Raw genomic sequence first — 12,566 nt, forward strand, 5'->3', positions numbered from 1 at the left:
CAGCTCGATGCGTGTTTTCATTTCGCGATATGAAATTCTTTGAGACCGATATGAATTTCGGTCTCAAAGAATTTGAGACCGAAATTATCCTGAAGTCGTTCGGAACCGGGTCGAATCGAAAGGCCACCAAGCAAGCAGTGTTTCTTCGCTTCACGAGCCTATAAAGATCCGACTACGCCGGGCCGCCCCGCCAGGCCGCCCCGCCAGGCCTTGCGGCGCCGGCGTGGCCGAGCCCCGCGGCGGGGAACTGACACCAATAGACGCCTTCAGCATCAACCGGGCCAACGTGGAAGTTGTGGTTGACGGAATAGATATCACAGAAAAGGAACTCAACGATGGAAGCGGGACAGCGCTAGATCTGCAGCGCCGGCACGCCCACCGCAACGTCGACTACGAGGCGTCGGCTTCTGCCGGCGAGCAACCAGCCCCACGTGCGCCGGCCACCAACCCGCCACACCCTGCAGGGTCGCCCTCCGCCGCTTCCCAAGAGAAGGCCACTTCCTAAGCTGCCCATTGAGGATTACAAGCTAGTCTTGCGCCCTCAAGGTACCATGAACCTTCTAACTCATGGACATTCCAAGATGCTACGCGTTGTGCGTGCTTCGACGGACGACGGCTTTGACAGAGTGGCCCGAAATGACCACATTCGCATACACCCGACCAACAACAGCACTCTCCTCAGCACTCCATGCAGGGTAAGAGCTGAAGCTTCCCTCAATATTAAGAACCTGAAGGTGGATGGGCATGACTGTCCCGTTGTGGCACACACCGGCGTCCGAAAATTCCACTAAAGACATCATTTATCACGCCTGCTATAGGATGACAGCGACGCAGGGATTCTCAAAAAAAAAAAAAAAAATCTGCACCAAAAACCCCTGTATTGAGATAGCCGGCGCGAGAAGATTCGGATTGTCGAGGCACATTTTAGACATTTTCGCCTGATGCAAGCTGCCTAGACACGTCCGTTTCTGTACTGCAACATTCAATGTGTACCCTTTCAGAGAGAGTATTGAAGGGTGCTTTAACTGTTGGCGCGTTGGACACCGCTCAAGCGGGAGACACATGGTGCGATTTTCCGTGCGATCTGTCGTACGGCGCGTCGTGTGCGACTTGCCGCATGCGGCGATTCGGGACACATGGTACGAATGACCGAGCGGCGGGTAGCTCCGCCCAGAACCGGCGCCCCTGCGTGGAAGCTCGGAATGCTGCGTAACTTCGAACGGAAAGTGAAAGCAAACGTATTTGCACAGCTCTCTTGTTTGAAACAAACGATGGCAATATAAACACGCCTATGCAAGCACTGTAGACGTGTTTCCGCAAGGCCGCGTCAGCAGTAACGGCTCCTTTGACAGTCGCCGATGGCTATAGGAGCCGGCAGGCACAGCTCGCTCGGCCATCGAATCCGACACCGGTGGCGCTTGTGACACGATCGCTTGCAGCTCATATAACGAAGCGTCTATGTTAGTCGGCACAACGTGTACACAGTTATCGTACGCTTAATTTGCAGCACATTTGATTTCATTGGCGCCGACGGAAGCGAACGAGCATGCCAGGCGAGCTTGCGATCGCTGGGAGACTGTGTAGGCCTAGCTCGCCGGCCGGCTATCCGAGGACGAGGGCCCATGCCGATGCGTCCGCAGCTCGTAATAAAGCGCCTAAATTCATCAGCACAATCAATGCCTGAACATTTATGTTTCTCTTAAGTGAAAATACGGTTAGTTTTCTCGGTGCCGTTAGTAGCGATGAGTAAACACGCCAGTCAGGCGAGCCGCTTCGTATAGACGATTGCTGGCGCATCTGCGCTGACCGCGTCCGATTGCAAATTACGCCAACTATTTACTATATCGCACAACGTTTTATAACATGCACTCTTTCGAGGCCACTTTATTCTATGAGTTATTTCGTGTCAGAAACAAATTACAGCTTATTTATGTGCCGCCGTCACCGGCGAAAAAGGCCTTCGTTTCGACCAGGGAGAAAAAAAAAAACAGACATGATCGGAGTGGCGAGGCGCTTGCTCGCCGGCCCCGCCCCGTCGGGTCTACGTGGCCGTGACGTTCGCGCTACCGGCGCTGTCATTGGCTGCGGCCGCCCGACCGATGCGGCAGTCGCACGACAATATTCAGCGAGTTGGTCGCATGCGGGGCGTGCGATTCGGCGCCGCGTGCGGCGGATTTGGTTGAAAACCTGTTGAGTGCGGCTGCCGATGCGAATGGTCGTACGACCGATCGCACCCAAAATCGCACCATGTGTCTCCCGCTTCAGACGTCTGTCCGGCCCACCGTGGTCCGGCCCCACGCAAGCAACGATGCCGCAGATGCGGCGAGGAAGACCATGAAACATCGCCACGTGGAAATGAGGCAAGGTGCGTGGCAGGTTGCATTATCTGCCGAGGCAAACACCCCACCGGTGCGCGCAGCTGCCGATACCGCTTCTACGCGCAAGTGCAGCGCGGGAAGTTCGCCGAACGAGAGAATGAGGAACGCTCACGCCACCTGTGACTTACGCGTCACAGGCAAACACGTCGGCGAAAGGGAACGAAGGCACTAGAACCAAGAGCGGAAGCGGATATCGAGATGCAGTGCGGAGCAACCGCTCGAAGACGCGCGACGGCCGGCGCAGAAATATTTGGAGGACGCTTAAGCTTCGCCTTGAAGATTGGAACGCTATAACACTCAAATACCCCTGACTGCTTTTCATGCTTCCCGGCAACTGCTGCTTATGTAACCGTACCGTTTACCGGGAAACGCTGGCGGCGAACGCTATGCACGAAGACAAGCTTTCTGGTAGAAACGCGGCCTCTTGCTTGGGCCGATCTCCTGTTATTGTTTCGCACTTTTAATATTTAATTTCGAGAAGAGCTAACACAAAAAATATGCGCTGTTGGTGTTATTTTTTTCATTACATTTGTTTGTGGGCTGCCGTTTTCAAAATTCCAAGGAATTACTTTGTAAAGAATGAAAGACAAGCTATGAGCAACTTCAGTGGTAGCAGAGTGGTTGAGTATGCATGATTCGGAATTAGGCTCGAAATTATTTTTGTCAAAGCGTCGTTTGACGATGGACGCGAGACGCCGACGCCGGATTTTCTGCGACGCGGGCCCTTAACGCTGTCGCGCTAAAGTTCAAGTAGCCGAAGCGGCAGCCACCAGCGTAGCTACTCCAGTTCCCGACAGCGAGGAAACCAGACGCCGCCTAAGAGAGTCGCCTTTGGGGACAAGCCTGGGCCCGAGCCAAAGCAACCCCTGCAAGAACGACACCAGGTGAGGAAGCTTGCCGAAGAGGTTAAGCACCTAAAACAGTAATTGGCAGCTGCAAAAATCAAAGCGCTGGAGAACAGGCAGCCAGAAAAATGGGTCCCCACGACACAGGCTGCTAGAGATCGTGGCCTGCGTCCGTAAAGACAACAGTGACACCATCTAGGTCGAACACACCAGATGCCCGACGAGAAAGGCACAGAAGCGCTATGATAGACAAACGATCGCACAGGAACGCGATAGAGTAGACAAACTAGAGACGGCCGTCGCTCAACTGGCCCACACCCTCTCCGAGCACATAAAATATTCGTCTGTCAATTATGCCAGTCATCAACAAATGTTCACTCACGAGGTGGCCAGGATTAATGTTGCCCTCAATAGCAAGGGTGCTTCCCAAGCGGCAACGCATACCCCGACTAAGGAACAGTTCAGTACCGCCACCACCAAGGTATACAGTGCCAAAGGCTTTAGGATTACCTCAGCGTCCCCAGTCAGGGCAGAACCGCACAGTAAGAAAGATGGCTGCGGCTGTTAAGAGTGTCCAGTGGAACTGCAGGTCCTTCACACGTAAGAGAGCAGCACTGCAATTCGCATTAGCCAATTGCGACTCCGAAATTGACGTCGTGGCCCTTCAGGAGACGGGCATACAGGTTAAAATTACAATATATTCCACCTTTAATGAAATTCCTAATTCGGCCAATACGCCCTCCACGGCCATTGCGGTGCAGCGCAATCTCACTGCTCAAATTGATCTGGTGAAGTAGGAAATTCCATACACCTTCATACAACTCCTTCCTAAAGGGAAACAGGACAGGTGTATTTACATTCTTAATGTTTACAGCACTCCACGGGACAAAAGTGATAAAAATCGCCACCCTACTGAGGAAGGCCAGCAAGGCAGCTAGCACAGTACAGTTTGTTGTTGCCAGAGGTTTCAACGCCCCCCACATTGTATGGGGGTATCAAAAGTGCAGTAAAAACTCAGTGGCCTTCCACTCTGTGAAGAAGGATGCCCAGCAAAGCTGTGTATGTGGGCGCCTTAATGGCGAACTGCACCTCTGCCGTGGGTCGGCCCGGCAATGCACTATCTTCGGGATCTGCACACGTATGGACATTGATTAACGCGTGCTTGACCTCCGCCGCGGGTCGGCCCGGTATTGCACTATCTTCGGGATCGTACCACGTATCATCATCATCAGCAGCAGCAGCAGCAGCAGCAGCCTGGTTACGCCCACTGCAGAGCAAAGGCCTCTCCCATACTTCTCCAACTAACCCGGTCATGTACTAACTGTGGCCATGTCGTCCCTGCAAACTTCTTAATCTCATCCGCCCACGGGGGTAACTTTCTTCCGCCCCATGCTACGCTTCCCTTCCCTTGGAATCCAGTCCGTAACCCTTAATGACCATCGGTTATCTTCCCTCCTCATTACATGTCCTGCCCATGCCCATTTCTTTTTCTTGATTTCAACTAAGATGTCTAACTCGCGTTTGTTCCCTCAACCAATCTGCTCTTTTCTTATCCCTTAACGTTACACCCATCATTCTTCTTTCCATAGCTCGTTGCGTCGTCATGAATTTAAGTTGAAGCCTTTTCGTAAGCATCCAGGTTTCTGCCCGTACGTGAGTACTGGTAAGATACAGCTGTTACACACTTTTCTCTTGAGGGATAATGGCAACCTGCTGTTCATGATCTGAGAATACCTGCCAAATGCACCCCAGCCCATTCTTATTTTTCTGATTATTTCAGTCTCATGATCCGGATCCGCGGTCACTACCTGCCCTAAGCTGATGTATTCCCTTACCACTTCCAGTCCCTCGCTACCTATCGTAAACTGCTGTTCTCTTCCGAGACTGTTAAACATTGCTTTAGTTTTCTGCAGATTAATTCTTAGACCCATCCTTCTGCTTTGCCTCTCCAGGTCAGTGAGCATGCATTGCAATTGGTCCCCTGAGTTACTAAGCAAGGCAATATCATCAGCGAATCGCAAGTTACTAAGGTATTCTCCATTAACTCTTATCCCCAATTCTTCCCGATCCAGGTCTCTGAATACCTCCTGTAAACACGCTGTGAATAGCATTGGAGAGATCGTATCTCCATGCCTGACGCCTTTCTGTATTGGGATTTTGTTGTTTTCTTTATGGACGTCTACGGTAGCTGTGTAGCCGCTATAGATATTTTTCAGTATGTTTACATACAGCTCGTCTGCACCCTGATTCCGTAATGCCTCCATGACTGCTGAGGTTTCGACTGAATCAAATGCTTTTTCGTAATCAATGAAAGCTATATATAAGGGTTGGTTATATTCCGCACATTTCTCTATCACCTAATTGATAGTGTGAATATAGTCTATTGTTGAGTAGCCTTTACGGAATCCTGCCTGGTCCTTTGGTTGACGGAAGTCTAAGGTGTTCCCGATTCTATTTGCGATTACCTTAGTAAATACTTTGTAGGCCACGGACAGTAAGCTGATTGGTCTATACTTTTTCAAGTCTTTGGCGTCCCCTTTCTTATGGATTAGGATTATGTTAGCGTTTTTCCAAGATTCCGGTACGCTCGAAGTCATGAGGCATTGCGTATACAGGGTGGCTAGTTTCTCTAGAACAATCTGCCCACCATCCTTCAACAAGTCTGCTGTTACCTGATCCTCCCCAGCTGCCTTCCCCCTTTGCATAGCTACCAAGGCTTTCTTTACTTCTTCCGGTGTTACCTGTGGGATTTCGAATTCCTCTAGACTATTCTCCCTTCCATTATCGTCGTGGGTGCCACTGGTACTGTATAAATCTATATAGAACTCCTCAGCCACTTCAACTATCTCATCTATATTAGTAATGATATTGCCGGCTTTGTCTCTTAACGCATACATCTGATTATTGCCAATTCCTAGTTTCTTCTTCACTGCTTTTAGGCTTCCTCCGTTCCTGAGAGCTTGTTCAATTCTATCCATAACATAGTTCCTTATGTCAGCTGTCTTACGCTTGTTGATTAACTTCGTGAGTTCTGCCAGTTCTAGCTGTAGGGTTAGAGGCTTTCATACATTGGCGTTTCTTGATCAGATCTTTCTCCTGCGATAGCTTACTGGTATCCTGTCTAACGGAGTTACCACCGACTTCTATTGCACACTCCTTAATGATTCCCATAAGATTGTCGTTCATTGTTTCAACACTAAGGTCCTCTTCCTGAATTAAAGCCGAATACCTGTTCTGTAGCTTGATCTGGAATTCGTCTATTTTCCCTCTTACTGCTAACTCATTGATTGACTTCTTATGTACCAGTTTCTTCCGTTCCCTCCTCAAGTCTAGGCTACTTCGAGTTCTTACCATCCTATGGTCACTGCAGCGCACCTTGCTGAGCACGTCCACATCTTGTATGATGCCAGGGTTAGCGCAGAGTATAAAGTCTATTTCATTTCTAGTCTCGCCATTCGGGCTCCTCCACGTCCACTTTCGGCTATCCCGCTTGCTGAAGAAAGTATTCATTATACGCATATTATTCTGTTCTGCAAAGTCTACTAATAACTCTCCCCTGCTATTGACTATGCCATATTCCCCCAATGGCTTGTCTCCAGCCTGCTTCTTGCCTACCTTGGCATTGAAGTCGCCCATCAGTATGGTGTATTTTGTTTTGACTTAACCCATCGCGGATTCCACGACTTCAGGTGAAGCAGGCTTAACGCCTGCTTCACCTCAATGCCAGGCCGCGGGTTGGCCCAGCAGCCCAGCATTGCACTATCGTCTGGATCAGCCTACTTTTGGGGAGTGCTTAAGGCCTACTTCCCCTACACCTCGGGTCGGCCAGACATTGCACTATCTTCAGGATCGGCCCAATTATGCTGAGTGCTTAACGCCTGCTTCACCTCCACCAAGGGTCGGCCCGGCATTGCACTATCTTCGGGATCAGCCAACTTTTGGGGAGTGCTTAACGCCTGCTTCACCTCCACCGCGGGTCGGCCAGGCGGTGCATTATCTTCGAGATCGGCCCACGTATAGGGATTGCTTAACGCCTGCGTTACCTCCACCACGGGTCGGCCCAGCATTACGCTATCTTCGTGATCGGCCCACGTATGGGGTGTTTTGTGTCTACACACGGGCACGATCCTGCGGGAGCTAGCTCTTAACAGCTTCGCTGTAAAAGGGCGAGCCTTACTTTCCGCAGCCAACGTGCTAGAACTCACAGGTTACTGACCCAGACCGCCCCACCCGCATCAGCAATAGTGTGAGCCGAAACACTACACCCGATATGTTTTGTAAGGAGTGCGAACTGGGTCAGCTAATTCAACACAGAAACCTGCCTGGGTAGTGACCATTACCTCATTTTGGCCCCTTAATGGCGAACTGCACCTACGCCGCGGATCGGCCCGGCGTCCAGTTTGACCAGGAATTAACCAGCTCTTCCCGGCGACCATGATTGGATTTCGGCCTAAATTATCTACGTAGGACATCCTCTGGTAAATTCAAAAAGACATTCTTAGTCCGCCACGCATTCGTGCGACGAGAACCATATTCTGCCTTGACATTCACAAAGCATTCGATAACGTTTCGCACAAGGCGGTGCTCGAAAACCTTTCTAGAATGAACGTTGGCAATAGGGCCTATAGGTACGTCTCTACCTTCCTCAAGGGGCGCACCGTTACTCTACATATGGGGGAGATCAAAAGCGACACCATGGAACTAGGAACACAGGGCACGCCACAAGGCGCCGGTGCTTTCCCCGTTTTTTTTTCAACGTCACTATGAGAGATCTATCCGCCCGTATACCCCACATCAAAAATTCAATATACGCCGACGATGTCACGGTCTGGACCTACACTTGGCCGGACGGTGAAATCACTGAGTCGTTGCAGGCGGCGGCGGATATTATCGAAGAGCACGCACGCCGAAACGGCTTAACCTGCTCGCCGAAGAAGTCCGAGTTGCTCATCATTTGGAATAAAAGGAAAACGGGCTCAGGCTCCGATATGCCTTCTCACAGTCACGTACAAGTAGGCGGGAACCCGGTCTCGCCAGTACCCAAAATTGGGATACTCGGACAATGGGTGCAACAGAACACATACAATCGCGAAGTCATTAGTCGGCTTCAGATGACAGCCAGGCAGCTAAATAACCTCCTCAGAAGAGTGTCGAGTAGGTGGCATGGTGTAAAAGAAAAAGAAGCACATCAACTAATACAGGCTTTCCAATCAGCAGGATGGCTTATACCTACATCTTAGGAAAGCTGACCTGGGCAAGAACAACAGCCTCATCCGCACAGTCTATAAACAGGCCTTTGGACTGCCAAAATGGACCAACAGCGATTCGCTGCTTTCTCTTGGTATTCACAATACCGCAGAGGAAGTTATTGAAGCACAGAAATGGTCACAGATGTTCAGACTATCCGGAACTGCCGCAAGACAGGAAATACTTTGCGCCCTAGGGTACAACCCCATTTTTGACATCCCACGTCGCTGCCGAATTCCTAATAACATCCGCGCCAAAATTACCACTACCACTCTCCCCTTAAACATGGGAAAGGACAACACGACCCACGTAAAGCCAGGGCGGACGCTCTCTGGCGAGCCTTTAAAAACAAACCGGCCATCTACGTGTACGCCGCTTGCGCGGGCAATGGCTGTTGCACAATCGCTGCCATTGATGGCTGCGGTTGGACCATAAGTATCACCACGGTCAACACGTCCTCCATTGCGGAGGCGAAAGAGGCCGCAATTGCCATGGGCGCGTCCCTACCTTATGTTAAATTCGTTGTGTCCCACTGTAAACTGGCCATAAGAAGCTACTCTATTGGGGCAATCGGCCCTATTGCAAGCAGACTTCTCAAACCTCAGGACACTATCCATCTAATGTGGGTGCCAGCTCATGCTGGCAACCTGAGTAACGAAGCAGCTCACCTAGCCGCCCGAGCAGCAGGTAACCGGCAGGTAGAATCGCTCGACCCGGATGGCAGGCTTGAGCCCATCCTCATATATCACGAATTAAATCAATTTTACAAGGATTCGCGCAGAGCATGTCCGTTCGCGAGTACGATTCTCCATCGGGAGCAGGCCACGACTCTACGGCGGGTACATACTCGATCCGCACTAAGCCCCAAGAGGTTGACTGAAATTTCTAAGCAAGACTTTAAACTAATTGCAGGCACTGCGAAGCACTAACCGCAGACCAAGATCGCATACTTTGGGGTGTTACGTTTCGCCTACGACGCGCGGTATAGCCGGCGCGGATGCAACGGACGCCGGGGCTTCGTTCAAAGCGGCGGACATTTTGGCCCGTTCAGCGCCGCCGATACGCCTCCCCGCCAAGCGCGTCCAGGCGTGTTTCAGTGCCTCGTGTCTTCGTGTGTGCGTGTGTGTGTGTGTGCCCACGCTTGTCAAAGCGCGGCAGCCGGGGAGAGGAGCTCCCCAAGAGTGAAGCGAGGAGGTCTGACCACGGCGCCGGCCTGGCGATGCGTCACTACACTCGTCTCAACCTGTCTCTCAGCGTGTCCGTGGCGCCGTCACGTGCGCCAGTGACGAGGCGTTCCTTCTCGCCCTCAACTCCGAGACTATAAGAGCAGCTGCCCCCGGACGCCGAGGAGAGGCTCCGATTTCTTCTGTCGAGTTACGTGCTCTCCCGTCTCTCACTTCGGTCGACCTGACCGCCCGCTCTTTTGCGATGTTAGAATAAACCAGTTGTTCTGTTACCAGTCGACTCATGCTTTGCCGGGACCTTCGGATGCTTCCAGTGCCCCAGGCCGCCAGGCCAACGCTACCCTTGGGGCTTGCGACCCGTTTGCAATAACGGGCGTCAGCGCTGAGTTTGCAACAACTCGTGCCAGCGGTGCGATTCCAACAGCTGGTTGCCAGCGGTGAGATCGCGACAACGGAGGCCAGCAGCGAAGAGATGCAGTTGACTGTATGCTGAGCAGCACAACGACCATCCGGGAGCAGTGCAACGAGCCCTGTGTGATGACTGGTTGCCTGCAGCGGAACGACTGCGCTGAATTCTTGGCTGCGAGGTTTGGTGAGTGCGGGACTTTCTTCTACTGAGTTTTGCCAGGCTTTTGTTAGTGTCAGAAACAGAGCTGGTAATTGTGGTTGTCGTTGCTGCCGGGTTACATTGCGGCAAGACAATAGTAGGCAGTTGAGAAAGCAGCATTCAGAGCAGCCATGGATTTGAAGTCGTTGCGCAAACCGATATTGCTGGAGCTTGCAAGAGAGTTGGGTCTGGATGTCTCAGACAAACTCAGAAAGCCAGAACTGCTAAGGGCTATTCTTGAGTTAGAAGCTGAGGATGACAAGCTGTCGGAATGCCTTGAGACCATTGAGGAGCGGGCAAAAAGACAGGAGCGCGAACTTAAAGAGCAAAAAGAAAGACATGAGCGCGAACTTCAAGAGCAAAAAGAGAAACAGGAGCGCGAACTTAAAGAACAGAAACAGGAGCGCGAACGAAAAGAACAAAAAGAAAAAGAAGAGCGCGACCGTCAACACGCTTTGGAAATGAAGCGTCTCGAGGTAGAGATGGAACGCGCTCGTAATGGAAGTCAGGCACACGGTGCAGGAGAACGAGTATCGTTCAAAATGACTGACCTGAGGCGGCCGTTTAAGCTTGGAGAGGACATTGGTTTGTTCCTGGTTAACTTTGAGCGAACGTGCGAGAACCAGGGGTTCTCTCGGGAAACGTGGCCACAGCGCTTGCTCACTTTGCTACCCGGCGAGGCGGCCGACGTAGTCGCTCGCTTGGAGAGAGAGGAGGCAGAGGATTTCGACAAAGTGAAATCGAATCTGCTAAAGAAGTACAGGCTGTCAGCGGAGGCGTTCCGTCGGAAGTTTCGGGAAAATGAGAGACAGAAGTGAGTCATATACAGAGTTTGCCTACAGGCTAATGTCAAACATGCAGGAGTGGCTCAAAGAAGAGAAAGCGTTTGGTGACCACGAGAAAGTTCTGCAGTGTTTCGGGCTAGAACAGTTTTATAGTCGGTTACCTGAGAACGTGCGGTACTGGGTCTTGGATAGGCCAGACGTTAGTACGGTGGCTAGAGCCGCTGAGCTAGCCGAGGAGTTTGTGACGCGTCGGGCTCGCGGAGCTAAGGACGGTCAAAAGGGTGAATTTGGCTCCAAGTTTGAGAGGCCGAAGTTCACGCCCATGAGAGCAAAGGGGGACACACGTAGTGCGGATGCGAGTGAAAGCAGTCCGACCGAACGTAAGGAGACGGCGGCAACCGAAGCCGAACGCAGAAAGCGGTTCGAGACGAGGCAAGCGCGCGTGTGTTATACGTGTCAGAAGCCGGGTCACTTTTCGGCGCAGTGTCCAGAAACAAAAACAAAAGTCGTGTTTTTGTCTTTATGCAGCACTGACGAGAACATGAAGCTTCTCGAGCCTTACATGCGAGACCTCCTCGTGAACGGGAAAGAGTGCCGAGTGCTTCGCGATTCCGCAGCTACAATGGATGTAGTTCACCCCTCATACGTAGAACCCGATATGTTCACGGGCGAGTGCGCATGGATCAAGCAAGCCGTGGAAGCTCACAGCGTGTGTCTGCCCGTAGCAAAAGTGCTTATTGAAGGACCTTTCGGAGCGCTTGAGACGGAGGCCGCAGTGTCATCTATGCTGCCCCCCCCAGTACCCGTACCTATTTTCGAACAGGTCCGATCACCTCCTGCGCGAGAAGGGGCTTTTGTTTGGTGAGGCTAGCGTTCAGGCCTTAACCAGATCGAAGGTTCGGGAGCTCGCTGCAAAGGCAGTAGTTGCGGGGCCGACGTTGTCGAACAATGAGAAAGAGTCAGAAGCGCAGCAAGCTGGTATTCAGAGCACGCCCGAACTGAATAAAATTGAGCCTGTAGCGTTAAAGGCACCAGATACTGGAGAGGAAAATCCCGATGCGGGGAAGTTAGAAGAGCTATCTGCAGATTTGCTCATCGCGCCTACGTCAGATGGACTTAATAGGTTGCTAAAAGTCAGCCGGTCGGCTTTGATAGCCGAGCAAAAGAAGGATGGCAGCCTAGAAAACATACGCTGCATTGTCAAGGAAGGTATCGCCAAGAAAAATGCTCGCTTTGTGGAAAGAGGTGGGGTCCTGTACCGGAAGTATCTAGACCGCAGGGGAGTGGAGTTCGATCAGCTGATCGTGCCTCAATGCTATCGTCAGGATCTGTCGCGCTTGTCGCATGGGGGTTCGTGGTCCGGACACCTAGGAGTTAAGAAAACTAAGGACCGTCTCTTGCAAGAGTACTATTGGCCAGGGTGTTTTCGGGACGCAGACCACTTTGTGAAGACATGCGACACCTGTCAGCGGGTGGGCAAACCAGGGGACAAATCGAGGGCGCCGTTGAAGTTGGTACCT

The sequence above is a fragment of the Dermacentor andersoni genome, chromosome 1 (genome assembly GCF_023375885.2).
Source record: "Dermacentor andersoni chromosome 1, qqDerAnde1_hic_scaffold, whole genome shotgun sequence".
NCBI lineage: Eukaryota > Metazoa > Arthropoda > Arachnida > Ixodida > Ixodidae > Dermacentor > Dermacentor andersoni.